Source organism: Anabas testudineus, chromosome 17 (assembly GCF_900324465.2).
Source record: "Anabas testudineus chromosome 17, fAnaTes1.2, whole genome shotgun sequence".
In the NCBI taxonomy this organism is placed as follows: domain Eukaryota; kingdom Metazoa; phylum Chordata; class Actinopteri; order Anabantiformes; family Anabantidae; genus Anabas; species Anabas testudineus.
Genome location: NC_046626.1, coordinates 3691296 through 3709701, shown reverse-complemented (window position 1 = coordinate 3709701; position 18406 = coordinate 3691296). Strand labels below are relative to the sequence as shown.

Below are 18406 nucleotides of genomic sequence, written 5' to 3'. Positions count from 1 at the left end.
GTTTGAAACATCAGCTTTCTCTAATTCAATGCGTTCCTGTAGGCTCCTCCCTGTACTCACTGTAAACAAAGTGCTTCCAGTGAGCAAGTTAACACATGTTACAAACATATATGAACACGAGTCACAAGTCTATGCTGCTTACACTATGTCTCTAGTATAGACATGGCTTTACGCATACTGTCTTAAATATCACTTCTATGAGTTGTAGAAGAGCATAGTTACAAACACACAATATGGTTATACCTATTTGGGGATTTGTTGATTTTTATGAGAAGCTAATTGGGTTAAATTAGGTTACAAGTTCACCTCATGGGGCTTTGCAATCTGTACAACAAAACAGCTTCTATTCATGGGCCCTTGAAAAGTTATGAGCAGGTTGAAGTAGGTGCAGTAAGGTTATTAATCCTTTGATTTGAGGGAGAGTTGGGGATTTGTTGATGCGAGCCTTAAAATAGCTGCAAATAGGTAGTTGCTTCTGTGAAGATGTTCCCCAGGTGCTTTACTAAATAAAAATGCTGCCTAGCTTGCGGTGAGCATCTCACTTCAGTATGGCAGTCAGTGATGAATGCTTTATGTGGTTCCAAGTTAACCAAGTTCATATTGAAACACTCCCTGGAGCATTGCCATCAATCAAAACCTTCCCCAGGAGCTGTCAAGCGATATTTGTCTGCCTTTCTAGGCTACAATGTGCGGTTGCGCCACAACAATATACAGCCCACCTCATTTGCTTCTATTACAGAGGCAGCGCAGGCTTGTACTTATTTCACTCCCGACGCCTCTGGGCAGTATATTCAACATGCACTTCACTCTCCAGCCTCCCTTCAGCCACTTACTTATTCATCACAGACTCGTCAAGGAAGGTGCTTAGCTGACAGACACCAGATTTTATAAAGAGAAGGGAAGGGGACGGACAGGCAGACACAAGTGGATGACTCTGCTCAGTAATGGGGGACATTGTCAGTATGAATTCAGTTTTGCCGGGAGTCAAAGCAGATTTGCAGCGGAGAAATTTGGCTAAAGCACTGTGAGTGAATGAGAGGGTACAAAAAAAAGGAGGGAAGCATTTTCACTTTCATTAGCTGGCCATCCCTTTGGGCTCAAACACACAGAGCTCAGTGCATGAACTGCCCCTTTTACACACTCATCTACACACACACACTCACTCCCTCACTGTGTCAGCCTCCTTTATCCTCCTTTCCTGGCTCACCCTCCCTCCTCTTTCACTTCTCTTTCATCCCACTTCTCTCATCTTCCTCTCTATGCTCTCCCCCCCCCCCTCTCTTTCTCTCATCTTGATTTTTTCCTTCCCTGTCCACTCTTACTCTTTCCAGCCCCTCGTCCGCGTCCTGCATATCTGTCTCTCTCCCTCTCCTCAGTGAGCATCATCGCAGCGCTCACCTCCTTCCCTCTCCTCCTTCTCTGCGGTTTGTAGCCAATGGTTTCAGAGGGAGGTGTGGTCTCACAACAGGAGGATGGACAGAGCCGGTGGAGGAGAGAGTGAGAGAGGAGGGAGCTGGTGAAAAGAGACGCTTTCCTAAGCAACTTGGACAAGCTACGCCAGGCTTGACACTGAGTGAAGACCGTGGCGCAAAGAGACTCAGCCGACCGGGAATAAATAAAAGAAATACGCGGAATAAAATACACACATATAGGAGGGGAGGGTTCTGAGTTTGTGGATACCTGCGCGTTTCCGCACTGGCCGCAGGTGCTCTACAGACCCTCTAAAGGGACAGTTTTTTTTTTTTTTTTGGTCCGGAGAGGGAAGTGAGGGAAGAACATATCCACATGGGATTATATGTCGCCCTGTCTCATCTCTTTTTCGGCCACCCTCAAACTAAACTTTCCCAGCTTTTGCAACGTCTGCAGCGTCGTTTTAACTCCAGGCTTGGCTCAATCTAAAACCGGAGCTTAATAAATTGGTGGACTGTTCACTCAGACCGTGTCTAAACGCGGATTACTCAGGACAACATCTCCAGTCAACAACAGGAATTCGTCTCAACTCCAGACGTGTGTGTGTGTGTTTTTATGTGTGTGTTGTGACGCGAAACGGAGTGTTTCCTTCCCGTGTGTCTTGTGCCGATGAAGGGGACAATGTCTGGATTATTAAAGACGCTGCGCAGCCTGCCCCAGGGAAGAGGAGAAGAGTGAGGAGAAAGCAGAGAGAGAGTGAAGGAGAGTGAGAGGAGGAGGCGGAGAAGGAGTGAAGTCGGTGGCGTTTGGCTGCCGTCCACTTGTTCGTTAGCGTCTTTGCAGTTCGGGCTCTCCCACCATTTTTATTACTGGATACGCGGACAAACATCAAGAAGCGCACAGGACGGACCTGCGTTCACACCCTGGGTGAGTAACCGCGTGTGTCCACGCTGTGGGAATTACGAAAACGGGGAGGGGAGGGTGCTGCGCGTTTTCGTACCAGGCGCGTTTCTTTTTTTTTTTTTTTTACGCGCACGCAGCGCACTCTCGGGGCTGAGACGCACAAGACAATAAAAAGCGGGTTAGGATGTTCAGTTGCAGTGTGACAGGAGTTTAGGTCGTGACGCATCATCTGTCAGCAGAGGGTGAGGAATGGAACAGGGGTGACGAGCTGTTGGTTATAGATGAGTAGGATGGACGGTAGGAACGTGTTGGCTGGCGTCAATATCTGTGCAAACAATGAATATCGTGCAAAGAGGCTGCAAAACTTAAAGAAAAGGAAATCCGGTCACACGTGGTTATTGGAACTCTTCTTTTTTACAATGTGTTTGTGCATATTGTTTATTGTAAGTGTGTGATTTTAACGTATGCAGTAAATGTGCTGTAGTGTAGCTCTATACTTAGACCATGATGTGGAGATGTGTGTATTTGGGTGTGTATAACTGCCAAATGTGTATTTGCATACTAAACCTTTCCAGTAATAGTGCATTTGTCACATTATTTTGCAAAGAACCCGTCTTGTCCTGCAACCTTTGCTTTGCCTCAACTCACCAATGTGTGCCAGTGTGCGTGTGCATGTCTCTCCTAACCAATGAACACATTACATCCTGCCTACCATGCCTCTCCCCCCTCTTGTCTCTCTCTGCTTATGCGTGTGTGTGTGATATCGTTGCTCCGTCAGTCACCCTGAATGCCTGCTACGCACCGCGCAATTTCTCACAAATTCTCTGAACCATGTAAGCACAACATTTATCTGTCAGCTACGTTGTCGAGTCTGCTGTATGTGGCCGTAAGAAATCCTCGGAGAAGAGGAGCCGCTACCTCAGAGTTACACTGAACACCACTGAATCTGCTGCTGCCAGACCCCCGAGGTTGTCAAACATATAATAGGGGAGGAAAAAAGTCAACTCTTCAAGCTGGAAATTGAAAGCACTTCGAGAAAGAAAATCCCTTTTGATCTGTAAATACTGCACCAGTCCAATCAATAAATACACCCACATGCACACACGCTCCACATTCACCTGACAGCTCTTCCCTCATCATATACATTTACAGTACATTCACGTGTAATGCACTGGCAATATGGGCAATTCTCTGATATACTGAAGCACTGAGAGCACACAAATGAAAGGCTGAGTTCACGACACATAGAGCTCTAATGACGTGTTGTATACTGACTATTTAGGTCTGCATCTGCACACACTGAAAAAAAAGAATACAAGACTATTGAACACTAGAGCCAATGATGGCCAGTGTTGCTGAGCGGTGCAGAAGAAATGTCCATTAGAGAAGCTGTTCAGGTGGGAGTGAGGGAGTGTAGAAAAAAAATACAAAAATGGTATAAAACTGCAGTAATTGAGGCATTTCTTGATGGCACAGTATATTTGGTTTTGTTTCGGACTTTCTTGCAAAGCTGGACAAACTTTTCCATGTGAAACTGAAAACTGGGATAAACTGTATAAAGTACATAGTTTGTCCAGCACCCAGTTGTTTCAGTAAACTTGTCTGTGGAAGTCTGCTGCAGAGATGAACAGCATTTTTCCCAAAAAAATTCAATTGGAAGAAGCACAGCACTCTAAACTCTCCCATATTACATGTGTTCGCTTGGGTTGAGATCCAGCGAGTGTGAAATGATTCATACCATTTTCATTGAACCATTCGTAGAGGCCCCGTGCTTTTTACGAAAAGCACCAAAATTCATTATGTTTATTTCTTCGGGTTTTATTTTTAATTTGTCAGTTGTCTGCATGGATGGACTGAGAAGCAATGCCCCCCTGGGCACAGACATTTACAATACTCCCCACCCATCCTGTGTAGGAGCATATCCAGACTAATAACGAAACAAAATTAGACTAACCTAAGGTGCTTTTAGGTACTTTGTGTCTTTTTACAGTTATATTGTGTATATCTGTTGTTGTTTTTTCTTTTTAGTTGGTTTATATTCATATATTCATTGGTGTTGTGTGTATTTGTAGTCCTGTGTACTTGCTTTAGTTTCACATGTTTGTCTAGTCATCATGTGTCCCTATGTGCTGTACTATAGTTGTCTCTGTCTTTTTTGTCCTTTTTGTGCCTCTTTGTAGTTTTACATCTTTTGTAGTTATTTCATGCCTCTTTTTGATAGAGGACCATCCCTCCTACCCCCTGACCCATTGAGGCCTGTGGGCCTATGCCCAGGACAACAATTCAGTCCATTAACTGTCTAGATATTTAACCTTCTTCAGGGAGGAAGAACAAAAAAAACATTAAATTATTTTGGGGAAGTCAGAGATATTCACAAATACCACATCACTGAGAATAATCAAACTGACAAATCTTTTAAGAGATGAGATCTGGAGTCGTTTGCAATGAAATATGGCAATTGAAACAAGACTATTTCGATTCTGGGATACTGTAAGCATATGAATTTCCATGCAGAGGAAAATACTTCAGCTCGACTATATAAGTGGTTGAAAAAGACCAATTAGGAGCCCATAAATGGATTCACTGAGCAAAATCAGAAGTGATTTAATTTTGTTCTTTGATTACTTTGCTGAGATGTTACAGCTACAGATAATTGTATGTAAAAACTGCACAATCATAATGTTCTTTCCACCTACTGTGTTGATCAGAAAGTAGAAAGTGATTGATTCTGGACCAAAAGGACAAAGAGCAACATCACTGTGTTTCTCTGCAGATTCCTTCATTAGTCTTTCACTAGTTTATCACAGTAAGCAAAGTTTCATATGAAACAATGTAACTTTTAATCAAACTGCTGTGCTGTGCAGCTTATTTTGTGTTTAATGGCTGCTTAATTAACTGGCAATGAATTAGCTTGAAATCTCCATCTTAAAATAGAATTTATGGTGGTAAAAAAGTAGCTCTTCATCTGGCAAATTTATAATTCATGACATCATTGTGATGTCTTGGGCAAACAACTGATTAACTTACTTGATGAACACATCAAGTTCAACATACCAGGCAGTCAATAAATAATTGCAAGAAGTTATCACAGAAATGATTACACAGAAAATATTAAAGAATGTTGGGTGTTTTGTAGTAGGTGGAATAAAACACCGGTTATCGTTATGCATTCTTTGAGTGTAGTAACATTTCTGCAAAGCAATGAAATAAGAGCAAAATTGAACCACTTCTCATTTTGCTCAGCACCCTGTGGAATCCATTTAAATGCCCCCGGTGGTCCAAAATATGTAGTTGGAACCATTATAGATGTGCAAAAGTACCTTCTTCTGCACAGAAATTAGTTAGTATGCTTACAGTATCCCCTGCAGCTGTAATAGAATAGCCTCAACAGACATACTTCAGAGCTAACAACTCCAGATATGATGTGTCAGTTTGATTATTCTCAGTGATGTACTGTTTTTCTGTGGATATTTCTGCCTCTCTTAGAGATGTTTTACTGCAAGTTACAGCTACATTCAAACTAAAACTGAAAAAGAAATGGAGCAGAATTTCCCAGAATTTATCAGATACAGCTTTGGTTTATGAAATATGTTTTCAGCCCACAAATAGAGACAGTATAGTATTGCAAAGTTCTGGAGAAAGCACATTCAGCGACAGGAAAGATAATATCTTAGCTCTCTTATTTTCTGTCTCTAATAGAAAAATCCATCCATCTTATTAGCTTTTATTTCTTCTACTGATGTTTTCTCCCATTTTTCTCTTATCTAATGATCCAAGATGCATATCTTCACAATACTTTGTCTCTGACCTTTGCTTTGTTTGAGAAGGGATCTAAAAACCAGAGCTGGATTTACTGTTGCTCTCACTGTTCAGTCACGCTGCAGAAAAGAGCATCAGCTAAATGCACGTATATAAATGTAAATGTGTGTACTCAGCGAGTGTGCTCTCCAGTGATTGACTAGTGCATACGATACGACTGTGCCCTTCAAACTGCAAGGACACAGGGAGATATTGAAAATGCAGCCTTTTCAACGATTGATACATAATAGTAGGCTTTCAGAATTGCCACTAGTCCCATCATTCAACACTGTGTGCTGTCTTTTCAAGATAAGTGGCATACAGTCCGTAAGGTTAAAGTCAGGTCATGCATCTCCGTGTAACCGACGTTATTCAGATATATAAAGTACAAAGATTGCTCTTTTTTTGTGATGTCTGTCAACCAGCAGTGGTGAACAAAGGTTTTTCTTTTGGTTGGACTGATCTTCTCAGTTTTTGTACGATTCAAACAAACATAGAGCGTGTTAATGAGTGATTATAGCTTTAGAATTAACAGTGGGTGGCAACTTCAGTGTCCTGTTAAAAGTGATGTTATGAAATCAAATGTGCCTAAAAAATATTGTATATTCTGTACTTTTTCACAATTACTGGTTCATTTATAGATTTGAAAAATTTAGAGAAACTTAATTCATTTCTCAGTTTGTCAAATTACAGATTAAATAAATTATTTAGTTTGATTTATACCAACATTTTTTTCTCATGTGACAGCAAAACATAACCCTAACCCTAACCCAGCAAAACCCTAACCCTAACCTTAACCCTAACCCTAACTCTTTCCGTTTGCAATGACATAGAAAATATAATTATAATGGAGATTCTTCCAGTATTTCATAGAACAAATAATTAAAGGGGCACTGCACTCTTCTCTCTTGCTGTTAAAGCGAAACAAATTTTAAAATAAGGATGATGGTTAAAAAAAGCTTTTAAATCTGTTTTAAACCCTAATCAGCATTAAGGTTCAAATGTTTTGTCTGGGTTGCTGTTTTCACAAACGTTTCTTTTTTTTAACCATACAGTAGAGTATGTAACATTTGCTTCAAAACAGATGCTGTTCATCCTTCTTTAAACAACACAGGAAGCAAACCTACATATATTGATCAACACACATGGTGTTTTTAAGAGCAGTATGTATGTGGTTGTGAAAATCTTTATGTAATGCTTTCATGCTCATTGGAAGGTGCTAAGGTTCAGTGTAGCCCTAGAGGAATTGAATATTGATCGATAGTGGTATAATGGCATTGTATCTCTTTGCACTAATATGGTTTGGAGAAGACAGGATGCAAGGCCACAGTTCTACAAGACGTAGTCTAAAGCAGTTTCTTCTCTCCTCAATGTCACAACGGAATCTTCAGTTATAGACACAAAGTTGAAGAGAAATCTGTCGATTCCAGAAATTGCAAAACTGTTTTCTCTTAAAAGACTATGTTGTCATGTAATTTTAATTAGACTCAACATTACATGAAGACTAAAGATACTGTGTTATAATAATATATTTTATTGATCCCCTTGGGAAAATTGTAATTGGACAGCTGCCAGACAGTACAAAAACACCTGGGCAAGTAGCCAGGAGAAACCGGGAATCAAACCACTAACCCTGGGGGTTGCAGATAACCACCAATATACCACCTGAGCTAATGCCACGTCAAAAAAAAGCTACTGCTTTTTACTTAGCATTTTGCATCATGGTGAATTCCCATTCACCAGCATTGAATAGCACTTTGTTCACATCATCATGTGATTTAATCCCCTGTATGACCGTTGGGGCAATATCAAATAATCTTAGCAGCAGCTTGGAATCCTCACAACAACAGCAGGAAGTGCTAGCGAAAATCTTACTGAGCTTGTCCACAGCTACCCACCCCTACATAATATGCCCTGTACGATGATGTCTCCATTTTCTCTGGTGCAATCTCAGTATTACCCTCTTTGAGACGGAAGTCACGGCGCCCATGCCCTCTGTTTATGTCGGGAAAGTTCATGAGGAAGAATCTGTATTGTCAGTCAGGTATGATTTGTCCGTAGTTTTCCCCTTGTGGCCAACCTTTTCGATACGTCAGGCATACAGTACACAAAGTACACAAAGACGTGTATGAACAGTGATGTTGACGCCGCTAGTAAAACTAAATTAATTCCATTACTGATATGGTGTGTGAGTTGTCTTTTTAGTGTCTTTTACCTTATCATTTGAGCACCGCCTCATTCCTGTTTTTTTTATAGAAAGTTAGAAATTACTCCAGTGATACAGAAGGTAAGTATGCTGTACGTCTTTTTTTAGTAGTGGTGACCTATAAATTAGTGTTGCCCACAGCTAGTACACTCATCTCTCTGAACTGAACAACTCTCATCCTAGACTGAGATTTTTCTTTGTCTTTCCTATTTTTGTGCCAGTCCTTAGAAACAGCTCCATTAGGGGAAAAAAAAAAAAGATAAAACAATAAAACTAACTATCATCACCACCACCGCCGCTCCAATTTGCAGCACTGACACGCCTCTCGTGGCGAAGCCTGGCACCGGTAACTTGTTTAAGGCAAAACATGGGACTGTTGAAGTAGGGGAGGGAAGGACATGAAAGCCAGTTAAACTCTCTTTTCTATCCTCTTCTCTTCTCCTCTCTTCTCTGCCCCTTTTCCTCTTTTCATTATACATCAAAGTGCTCATCTCTTCTAAGGAGAAGCTACATGCATCCCACAGCAGCTGTAGTGGGAGGGAATGAGGAGAATCGCCCTGAGTGAGCAGTGTGAATGCTCCATTGTTTCGCATATGTACATTAATCCTGAGCTGAGCTCCGACATAGACTGAAGCAGTCCAATCCCTGGCTGACATTTCAGTCTATACAGGGGGTGGATGAGAGTTATGGGGCATTTGTATGTGGGTACAGTGTGTTTAATGCCATTTTTACCCCTGCATAGGCAGAAAAAAAAAACAAAACAGCTTTCTCTTTTATTTAATCCACTGAGGATTTTTAAGCCGCTTTCAAATATTCTTATGGACTAAGCTGCTGAGTTGTGTAAAAAAAATGTCTCATTAACGAGACTTTCTTTGGAGAATCAGTTGAGGGATTGCCTCGTCTTTCCCATAAGACTCTGGGAAATTGTTTTGCAGAATCTGCTTTCAGGAAGGTCAAGCACAAAACATGCAAAAGACCACTTGTTCTCCATAGTCTGTCTTCCTGTCTGTCTTGTCCTGAATCAGAAGTCATACAGTAGTCGACTAGTTTGTAGTTGTGATTGTATAAAAGCTTGTCACCTGTAAGTCAGTGGGCAGGATTCTTGAGTCCTAAGTTACAGATAATTTTAATGCGCAAGTACACCACGTTTTATGCATCTACCACACAAAAAATGGAAATTCTTTGAGCGAGTGGGGCCATAGTGGCTGTGGAATAGCGGTATAGTTACAGTAGCATGGAAACAAAAGTGAACAATATAGAATTTCTCTTATAAAATGTGGTCTTATCTTTACCAAAGTCACTAATATCAACAAACACAATATTTCTAAGCTGATAAAACACAGTCATCATCTTGCATGTCTTTAATAAAAACACATATATAACATACAAAGTGATGGTGGAAAGTGAGACACTTTTCCTGACACCTCGCTGGTGAGAAGTGAAGAAGAAATGAAAACCAGGAACCTTCTACGATGTAAACACATCTGCCTTGTGGTTGTAGTTTGAAGCAAACCAAGACCCTCACAGAGATCATGAACCCAAGAACATTTTATGGCTTTTCCTATCAAAGCAAAATGTAAAGCTCTGCCGGTCCTCTATAGGTTCATATACCTGAAATCTACAAAAAAAAAATCATAAAACAAAACAGCTAAAAATACAGATATTAAAAAGACACGTTGTGTTCTCACAGATATAGCAGCACCTTTAATTATTTTTTATTTCTTGCAGTCTGTCCGTGGTTCATGGTTTCATTTGTTCTTTTTTTGAAATCTATCCAGCATCTTTCATCTATTGATTACATTTTCATAGGTGTGGGTTTTTTATGCCTTGCATGCAGTTATTTTTTTCATTCCCTCCATGGGCAAGACTTTTTTGTGGAACAGACATACTGTACCATGCTTCTAGGCTATGTTTACTAAAGCAGCAACCCACAAGCACTCAGACAGCATCAGAGAATTTCGCAGTGGACACACATATGCATAAAAATTAGTTATTCTAGTCTAAAACTTGTCACAGAGGTCCCCGTCAAGCACTGGAAGAAGAAACATTAAGAAACACCAAAGTCTCCCAGTGCTAAGGCAGTACATTATTCATGAGTTCTCCTGCACTGCAACGTCTGGTAACCACTTGTGAATCTCTTTGTCTCACCTTATTCTTATCCACTTTCCTTCAGCCTCTCCTCCGCTTGCAGACAATGATTAGGAACGACATTAAGTGGCGAAATACAATGATTATAAGTTGCGGCATTGATCTGAGTATTGAGCTATATCATCCAGAGTCATTGGCTCTGACATCCAAAGTCTCCCCATTGATTTTTACTGTTGCTGTTGAAGGGAAGTCAACCTTCACCTCTCCACCACCACCCACCCTCACCCTCTTTCTCTCTCTCTCTCTCTCTCTCTCACACACACACACACACACACACACACAACCAACAGGGAATGTACCAATTGTAGTTTCTTGGAAATTATGTGCTCAGTCCTTGTTCAAGCATTCATTCGGTTCTTATGGTACAGGACAATGTGGGACTAAGTGAGGGAACAGGATCACTATACCTTATATGTCTCAGCTTGATCCTACCTCTTCCATTAGCAAGATCATCAGCCTTATTCCCTTGGGATCACACAGGTTGCTTCAAAGTGGTATCAGAGGGAACAGCTGGGTGCACAGAATGATGATCAAACTCAAAAGATCAAGACTTTTTTGAGCCTCTTTTAGCACATTTATTTTGGCATATGTCATGTATGGCTTAGCCACACATCACCAAAGTTCTAAATTAAAAGTTCAACGTATGTAGAATAAAATCACACAAAAACATAATCTCTTGACGTTTCAAAGTCAAGAACAGTCCTGCACACAAACGTCATGAGAGGTTCTGCATAACGACCAGTTTTTAAGACAAATAAGCATTTTCTGGAAATCAACCAAACTATTTCAGTAGCGTTCCACAATGAAAATATATGTGATGCATTATAGGGCCTCTTTAATGTAACAATTACGACAGTCACCTTGACCTCCACTCACAAGGGTAATTAGGTTTTAACCAACATCTTTATGCAACCACACTTGGTGATATTATCATTTTCAGAAAGTCTCTTATGTGTCCACAATATTAGTGTCCGAAAGCAGCAGTTCGTGTGTATCACTATATTAATAGTATAAGCAGAAGTGCTAAGTACAGGATGACTTTGTGCACACCACAGCATGGATTTTGTGTTCATTATAGTCTTTGTTGAAAATGGAATGCTAACAATTCCTTTGTTTCTTTTATACTTGGAGAGAAATGTGATACTTAACGAACTGAAGTGAAAGGAATGCAATGACTTCCAAATAACCATGCCTCTAATAATGCTAATTTATTCGTTGAAGAGCCATTTTCGTTCTTTTATTGGCTTAGTTTCAGCAAAGTTAAATCTCCAAATTTCTCTGGCTCAGTTTGCATGCCTGATTACATATTTAATTCATGAGAAGACATTCCAAAATGTGGGCTAATAACCCCTCCCCTCCCCATTTTCTTTCCTGCATTTTGGCTGACTAACCAAACGTGTTTCTTTGAACTCACTCATGCGAGTGGTTGTGGGGAAAGCGCTCATGTGAATCTGACAACACCAAAGGCGAACACATTGATGATCTTTCCAGGGGATGAATATTATCAACTTAAATGCTTGGAAAGGGGATCAGTGTGTGTGTGTGTGTGTGTGTGTGTGTGTATGTGTGCTGTCTTTAAAGGGTGAAATAAGTAAGAGGACTTTTGATCTCAATCAATATGTATAAATAATAAAGCAGTAAAGGGAAGAAATGCAGGCAGATACTTCAGTTGAGCTGAGTTGAAAAGCAGTTCAGAGCTGCTTCACAACAACAGCAGAGCAGGATTAAAGACAGGATGGTGAACATTACGGAAAACATGTCTTGAGTGTAATATGGAATATGTGAAATGTCTATAAATTGATAATACATGCCTCCCAGGCATTCAAACGTCTTAAAATAACCAATCATTTTTCAGTGTAAATTGGAACAAAGAGTGACAAATAAAAACAGCTTTTCTTAGAAAATATATTATATAGCTGAGAAATTAAAGATTTATTTAAAAGTTGTACACAATAGTGTCTAAAGACATGCTGCGCCTGGATCCAGGACGGAAGAGGCAGTGGAAGTCCCAAATTCATATTTGTCCAAAAAGACAAGTACTTACAAGTGTCCTCCATGAAAGGCAGATGATCTCATGGACAGAGTTGCCAAGAACAAACCCCTACTAAGGTTGTCAAATCTAAAGAAGAGGTTGCAGTGGGCCAAGATGCACAAACAGTGGACTTTACATGATTGGAAGAAAGTCTTGTGGACTGTTGAAGTGTTTGGATCTGAGCAAATAGCATACAGCACAGAGCTCAGACATGGAGATCTTGAAAAGTCATACCATTCCCTTGGGCAATGACTGTTAGTGGAGAACTTCATTTTGTAGTAAAACAATAACTCCAGGAGTTCTGCTTGGTTGTATAAGAATTATCTAGAGAAGAAGGTAGCTGCTTGTGTTGGAGAAGCTGAACTGAAGAGTTGAGGAACACTGATCAACCAGCACAGATCTTTGGAAAGTGCTGCAGAAGGTCTGTGAGGAAATCCTACCTGACTATCTGCAAAAACTAACATATGTTTGTCAGGCAGCTATTCCTGCAAAGGACATTTTATGATGAAATTAAGTGTAACATGCAGATTTATTTGATAATATCTTTAAACTTAATTTATTTTTTGTGTTTTGTGATCCATTTACCTGCCCTACCTTCCATTGCCGAGCTTTTTCTTGCACTTGTACATTAGCTTTATATCTCAAGCTTAAGGATGTTAAGTTGTGTTTAATTAAGACTATAGTTTCCCCTGAAGATGAAGTGTACATCACATTGTAGCATGTTTTGACTACAGAACAGTAGTCAAAGGCACATTTTACAGTGCACATAACAAGACTGAATTATCAGAATGAGCAGTGTCGTTGCCCTAAGTTTTGCCTGCCAGACTGCAAATTGCAACCTATTTCTTTTATGTTATGTATGTTGGTGTTGTGTTGGTGTGTTTACAGTTACTTCGGGATAAAATACCAGGCTAAAACTAAGTCTTATCACTGACAAAAACTGCAATATTTTCCTCAAGTTGTGCCAATACTCAGACATGAAGCAAAAGACTGGAGTGCATTAATGGTGCAAAATAGTTTAACCCTAACCGAAAAAAAAACAAAACAAAAAACGTACAAGCTAACGATCCCTGGCTGTACACACTGCATCTACCATATCAGGCTTATGCTGTCATGTCTCAGATAGCATATTTAGGGGCGGCAGTAGCTCAGGTGGTAGAGCAGTTCCCTACGAACCCCACGGTGAGTGGTTTGATTCCCGGTTCCTCCTGGCTACTTGCTGAGGTGTCCTTGGACAAGACACCAAAACCCTGTAGCGTAGCGCTGACATACTGTCTAGCAGCTGTCCACCCACAATTTCCCCAAGGGGATCAATAAAGTATTCATTATTGTTATTCTGCCACCTACTGGCGGGTGCAATACAGTAAATGAGAATCAAATAGCAATACAAGTGAATGAAATTGATATACTGTACTCAGGGAATTCAACAAGTTTTAACAAAAACATTTTTTCACTGGTGTCACATATTCAGCCTGAGTGAACTACCTGCAAAAACTACTCTGGGTTACAACCAGAGCTATTTGGGCAACCGTGCAATGATTAGCATTATAGCCTAACAATTAGGAAATCATGGGTTTACATTTACATTTAGTTATTTGGCAGGTGCTTTTATGTAAAGCGACTTACAAGTGAGGTACAAGCCAACCTGCCAGCCAGCTGTGGTTTTTCTGTGCCTGGTATCCTCCAGGCATTCTGGCTCACTCCCACTATCTGAAGACATACAGTTAGGTTAATTGGAAAATTGCCCATAGCAGTGAACGTGAATGGCTGTCTATCTCTATTTGTCAGCACTGTGATAGAAAGGCAACCTGTCCAGGGTGTACCCTGCCTCTCTGGCTCTGCTCTATTGACACCTGGGCTTGGCTCAATCTCCACCCAGAGCCCTAAACAAGATAAGTGGTTTAGATAATGGGTGGACTAATAGATCCTCCTAAAAATATAAAACAAAAGCTTGGAATACATCATGTATAAGATGGACTTTGCATAACATACCTTGTTATACTGCCATTATTTTGCAATGCACAATAACCAATTTTGACATATATCCTTGATTTTATGTAACAGCAGAGGATAAGTTTTGTTTTGCCAGTTTTATATTCTCATTCTCTTTTTATTTGGTGATTTTTGGTATGGATTTAAATGCAGTGTTATTCCAGTCTTTTTGGACATTTCAAGCTTTGTACTTCAGTCAAGTTTTTTTTTATTATGGAAAGTAAGTACCAGTGTGATCTGTTACTTTAAATAGCATTTTGTTGTACATGAGAAAATGGAAATTGCTTTACGTTTAAAAATCCACACTTGCTTCCAGGTTACATTGAGGTTACATCGTGTTCATTTAATCTAATTTAATCATAGTATAACAGGCTTGTACAGGGCAAATAGAGGTTAATCACTGTTATGTTGTGTATGTTATTACTGTATTTAAGACATTATCACGGACCTGGTTCTAAACTAGGAAGCCTTTGTTCTGTACTTTCCTTCCTCCTGGCATCAGAAGTCACGCCAAGTTTCACTTTCAGCACAGCGTCTCCACTGATCCTGCAGTCAGCCACGATGCGCCAGCTCCACTGAATAGTTTTAACAGGATTGGACCTTTGCCTCGACAGTGACGCACTAAGCCAGTCAAGGTCACTAGCAGCATCACATAAAAGAAGACATCAGTTGTTAATGAAGTCATACATCACATTTAGCATATGGTTCAATTAGAGGCTTCATAGAGATTATTGAGATTATATTATCCCAGTGCATTCATTAGCTAAGCTCCAATAGTCACCCATCTGATTAAAAGCTGTGGGGGGATTTACTCCTATTGACTGGGAGAGAGCGAAGCATGGAGGGAGTTGGAGTTACCAGTGATGTAGGCGATGTAGCTTAGATGTTTTGGTACGTTTAATTGTGATTTTTTATGTGAATGTGCTTCTCTCTGAACACACCTTAACTTCTGGAATCACCAGAGGCGGCACATTTGCTGAACATAGACTAAATAATAAATGTTACGTGTGTGTGTATACATGTTGTGAGTATGTGTGTTTGCATGGATAAATTCAGTGTGATAGAGGCAGAGGTCATGCGTTCCTGTTACATTAGTTGATGAAAGGTGATTGAGAAGTGATTGACAACTTGCTGCTCAGTTTTCCTTGGAGAGACACAATATTTATTATAGTGTATTTATAATGGAACATATTTTCCACCATTGGCCTAATGTGAGATTTCTTTTCATTTACCTACCGAGATTTTCTCAATCTAAAAAGTGTTGTTTCTCCTCTGGATGACACTTCTGGAAAACCTTTATTCAATGTGACGTGCAGTAATGCATCATTCATAGCTAAGCCAGTATGCTACAAGTGTGTCCTTAGATGTACTGTCATGCTTACATGATGTTCTACCACCTAAGAGATTTGAGTAATCCATTTTCATTTCAAGAGTGTTAAATACGTCTGTTTTGTCAAACCTTTTTCATTTCTTATATCAGCAACATTTTATGAAGACCATGTTCTTGGTAATTTATACTCTAGTCTTCAGCAGCACTTCAGTTTCAAACTTCTCATGTGTTGTGGTCACATATCATGGAGGAATCTGGCTGATAAACTGGTTAAGGAAATTAAAGTACCAAAATGTAGTTAAATCAAAAGATTCAGCAGTTTTGTTTAGATGTGATGATCTCCTGCCTTTCATCACAAGATATAATAAACTGAATACATTTGGGTTTTAGACTTCTAGAATGTGATAAAATGAACAATAAGCAAAACAAGACCTTGGAGTCTGGGGAACTCTAATATGGAGTTTTAGGTATATCACAAAATCACAATGTTCACAGAAAGATTATTTTCTTTTTAGATTTAGAAAGCAGACAACAGCTCATTTTCTTTTTAATCTGACATGTCATTGATAATATGTGGTAGAGAGCTTCAATCCATTCCTTCTCAATCCTCTTAAAGGAAAGGGAACGTAACAGGAACAGAGAGCTTTGCCTGAGCCAGCTGCTCCCTCTATTGGATCTTCAGACATAGCACTGTACTGGACACGTACACTGACATACGTATAACACAGAATGGCCTGAAAATGCTGTAAAATGAAAACTAATCTCAGTAGCACAGGTGTGGCTGGATGTGTAAATCTGTTTTCCTCTGTGATTGCACAGTGCTGTGGGTCTCTTGCTCCCTCACACACACATATACAGTACACACACATATACAATAAATCACGTTAGACTTCGCTCACCAAGCGCCCCATTCTAACCCGGGGTCATCTTAAAATCACCATTTAATGTTTAACGGTGAAGCTGGCTTTGATATCAGCAGCAGATAAAGTGGAATTTCCTGATTACCTTGGTCCAAGTGGCTCCGCTCACTGGGAAAATGATTTATTGGACACGGGGAAGTTGTGGGAGATCAAAGGAGACGGACGAGCCTCCAACTTACAGCACAGGATGGGAGCAAGCTGGGGCCTGCCCAATCACTGGCACCAGCGGGGCTCCTGTCATTGCTGTCGCTGCTTTTTAATTGGCCGCGGAGAGAGAAAGCAAGAGCGAGGTGTGAGGAGGCAGGGAGGAAAGGGGGGACTGAAGGCCCCTGCAGGTCACTAGAGAACTCAGGCTACAGCCCATTACTCAGGCAAGTCATAGAAAGGGTCAGCTTGGGTGGTGGGTTGGTGGAGCAATGATTATACAGCAGAGAGATTTTCCATTGAACTGTGTGGAGCTTATCGCACTCCCTCGTCCTCAGAATCGGAAAGAGGGTGACGGGATGGAGGGGGAGGAACTGCTGCGGCTGTGGCAGAGGAAGAGAAGGCAAGAAAATTAAAAGCGTGAAAAAGGCGAAGTATTGATTTTTTACAAGAGAGATTTGCTCCCAAGATTGAGAGCAATATCATATTAAACCCTGTTGCTGGTCCTGAATGAGAAAATAAAGCCTGTGAATCATCCCTCCCTTGTGTTTTTTAATAACTTCCAGTCTGAACTGCAGCACCGTAGAATTACAGCTTGCGAGATAATTGGAAAAACATCGGCGACCGAATGCTCAGTTAGCGGAGGAATACGAATTATTCATGAGGCATTGTCCAGGTATTGCTACTGTACTTGAGGAGTAAGACTGTAATAAAAGTTGACCTTTGAGTGGCCAATTGTCATAACCCAAAATGCAAAATCAATACACATCTGTGCAAAAAAACCTTAAAAGGAATCTTTATGTACCACGCGTCAGTTTGGAAGCACTTACAGAGATGAGGGTTCCATACAACAACACAAGCCAATCTTTCGATGCACAAGACGAAAAGTCACCAAAGTTAATTGGATTTATCCAGGAAACATAAATGTCTGTATAAAATCTCTGTAGTATTGCTTTTTCAGTCTTAAGCAAGTGGGGAGCCGATATTGCAGAATAATGTGCATCATTACTAATCTGTCTCATTACAGAATGGGAAATAATGCATTTGCATCTCAGAATGGAGTGGGATATGTAATGTATATTGAAACTAATGCAGCAAAAGATTTTGTTTGCATACCCTGAACATGGCAGGCCACTGGCTGAGCTCACAGAGTGTAAAAAAAAAATCAGCAGCAACAACCGCAGAGAAATGGAGGAAAATGGAGATTTATGGCTTATGCTTAATTAAAATCTCTGGAAACTAATGGTGGGAAAATTGAAATGTACCTTATAGATTAAATTTCCCTCTGCTGCCCGGTTTTATAGTACAGTTAAGCAGACTGTGACCATGTCGTGATCTCTCCTTTGTGTAATAGAGTTTCCTACATGAAATTGGAAAGCAGGAGCCATCTGACAGTTGTCACCTGATAACACACAATTTTCTCCACGACTTGGTTAGGCAGTGACTCATCCAGTTCTGATGCAGTGTTTCACTTTTTACACCTACTCCAAAAATAAAGTCATAAATGGAGATGTGAGAATAGT

At 40.3% G+C, this 18406-nt stretch overlaps 1 protein-coding gene across 1 annotated transcript in view; it reads left to right on the top strand.

The window, feature by feature from the left end:
* The first annotated feature begins 1830 nt into the window (after positions 1–1830).
* The window catches only part of brinp2 (bone morphogenetic protein/retinoic acid inducible neural-specific 2), a 180458-nt gene continuing 163882 nt past the window's right edge, over positions 1831–18406 (top strand). Inside the window, exon 1 of the mRNA XM_026373779.1 lies at positions 1831–2337. The gene's annotated coding sequence lies outside the window, so the exon portion shown is untranslated. The remainder of the gene's footprint in view (positions 2338–18406) is intronic.